The sequence below is a fragment of the Labrus mixtus genome, chromosome 9 (assembly GCF_963584025.1).
Source record: "Labrus mixtus chromosome 9, fLabMix1.1, whole genome shotgun sequence".
In the NCBI taxonomy this organism is placed as follows: domain Eukaryota; kingdom Metazoa; phylum Chordata; class Actinopteri; order Labriformes; family Labridae; genus Labrus; species Labrus mixtus.
The window spans coordinates 29,357,821-29,360,320 of record NC_083620.1 but is presented as its reverse complement, the minus strand read 5'-3'; the positions used below and the strand labels follow the sequence as shown (position 1 = coordinate 29,360,320).

The 2,500-nt window shown below is 47.1% G+C and overlaps 1 long non-coding RNA gene across 1 annotated transcript in view; it reads left to right on the top strand.

The window, feature by feature from the left end:
* Window positions 1–2,500, top strand: part of LOC132980918 (uncharacterized) — a 4,385-nt gene that overhangs the window by 766 nt on the left and 1,119 nt on the right. The window contains exon 2 of the long non-coding RNA XR_009674214.1: window positions 2,401–2,500. This exon is cut by the window's right edge and continues 1,119 nt beyond it. This is a non-coding gene — a long non-coding RNA (uncharacterized LOC132980918). The remainder of the gene's footprint in view (window positions 1–2,400) is intronic.

The following is a 2,500-nucleotide window of genomic DNA, read 5'->3' as shown; positions in this document are numbered from 1 at the left end:
TTATTCTCCCCCGGTCTTCATGTCCCCTGGTCTTCATGTCCCCGGTCTTATTCTCCCCCGGTCTTCATGTCCCTGGTCTTATTCTCCCCCGGTCTTCATGTCCCCGGTCTTCATGTCCCCGGTCTTATTCTCCCCCGGTCTTCATGTCCCCCAGTCTACATGTCCCCGGTCTTCATGTCCCCCGGTCTTCATGTCCCCCGGTCTTCATGTCCCCGGTCTTATTCTCCCCCGGTTTTCATGTCCCTGATCTTATTCTCCCCCGGTCTTCATGTCCCCGGTCTTCGTGTCCCCGGTCTTATTCTCCCCCGGTCTTCATGTCCCTGGTCTTATTCTCCCCCGGTCTTCATGTCCCCGGTCTTCATGTCCCCGGTCTTCATGTCCCCGGTCTTATTCTCCCCCGGTCTTCATGTCCCCCAGTCTACATGTCCCCGGTCTTCATGTCCCCGGTCTTATTCTCCCCCGGTCTTCATGTCCCAGGTCTTCATGTCCTCCGGTGTCCATGACCTCTGACGACTCTTTCTGATCATTTTCCAAATGGTTCACTCTTTTTAAGAGACAAATCAACAAAGTGCCTCTTCAGTCAAATTAATACCTTCTGTAAGCTGCTGTGTGAACACTGAGAGATATTAAAATCCATATTAAGTCCAGGGTACCTATACGCTGAAACGTCCTTCATGGTGTTTCTGTGAAGGACGCTGAAGGACTGAGGGGACGAAGGTTTCTTTCTCATGTTTAATGTTAGCAAACAGAAATATTCAGACGTCTTAGGTTCTTCCACCAGACACCAGATTTAAAATGTTAACCTGCCGGCTGTTTGACATGAGAGTGGATGTTAATAATCTGATGAATCTCCTTTTATCAGATGATTACATTCAAGAGGAGTCGCTGCAAAAAGAGCAGAAAGAGGAGCTCACTCCAACAGTAACAAATCTTCAGGTGCACGCCCGCAAAAAGACGACAAGAAAACAGAAAAGTCAGCAAACTCAGAGTCCATTAAAGTGTAAATGTTATCTCTGTCGAGCAGCAGTGATATACAGGAAGTCTTTCACACACTAAAGGAGGCTGCTCTGTGAAACCAAGCAGCAGTTTAAAAATGAAGCCGGTGCTGAAGTGTAACATCCTGCAGTTCCTGGAGTGTCCACTAGAGGCTGGCTGCAGAAGCACAGGAAGTCACATACACACCCATTCTAAAAAGCCTGTTTTTACAGCAGAGATGAACATGTTTACAGCCTGGTTCAAAAAACCAAATAGGTGTGTTTAGCGTGTAGCTGACCTGATTGACAGGTGGGCGCGGTGTAACGGTTTGTCAGGAGGTTTAAAACCCGCCTCAGCTCCAGCTCTCAGCCTGTCGTTAGGTTGACTGAAAGTTAGACTGAGACAGCATTTCCAGCATGGAGACCGCCATCGATGGGACTCCAGCGCCCCCTGCTGGAGCAGACTGGGGACGTCACTCAGGCTTCAAACATTCAGATTTACAGTCTGTGAGTTAAAACAGGAAGTAGACCAACACATCAAGACAATAAATACAACAAATATAAACATCTTTACACTCGCTGGTTACATGACGTGATAATAGACTAACTGCTCCTTAATGTTCTAATGCACTCTCCTTGTTTAGGGAGTAAACCAGGTGGAGGTGTGACCTTAAACATCACATTGAAGCTGTTATAACAAATCATGTAATCCTGCACGATTATGAAGTTTTTTACACCTCGTCCTCCTCCTTTGACTTAAAGCACGGCGCTGCAGAGGTTAGCGCCTCACAGCGAGGAGGATTCAGACAGGAGCCTTTGTGTGTGCTCGCCAGCAAATCACACGCTCATCAAAGTCTTGAGAATCATTTTAAAAGGCAGGGTCGGTCATTTCCTCCAGATCCACTTTTTAAGATTTTGGTGTAAATTGTCTTTAGGTCCTGACAGACATTAATAACTCAGGTTCTCTGAAAAAGGAACAAAGAAAATCCATCATCTGTATCAGTTTGTAAGTCTGTAAAAACTTTGACCAATGTCTGCCACGAGGTACCAATCTGATGAACCAATCAGACGCCTCCCTGTCTCCCTGCTCGCTCTCTACCTCTTGCGTGCTCTAGCTCACACTCAAAGAGCGTCACCGATGACTTTAGGAGTTTATACTGTGAGTTTACTGAATGAGACATGAGACGACATAGTTTCTACACAATGACAGAGATGAGCTGAGGTCCACTTCTGGAGGGACAACGCCCGATGTAAGTGAGGGGGCGTGGCTTTAGAGGGAGCACAGAGAGGGGAGACCGAAATATCCAACATGTCAGAGATTCATCTGACTGAAATGTGTCCAGATTTCAAACATGGCGTCTAAATGGGCCTGACCTCGTACTGCTCATGCTTCTGCTTCTGACACTGAGTGTCTTTTCTTTTACAGGAAACCATGACGACCAAGTTTGAGATGTCCAAGATGGAGTGAAGGAGAGTGGAGGAAACAGGAAGCAGGAGATGAGGAGTGAACGAGTGGAGGAAACAGG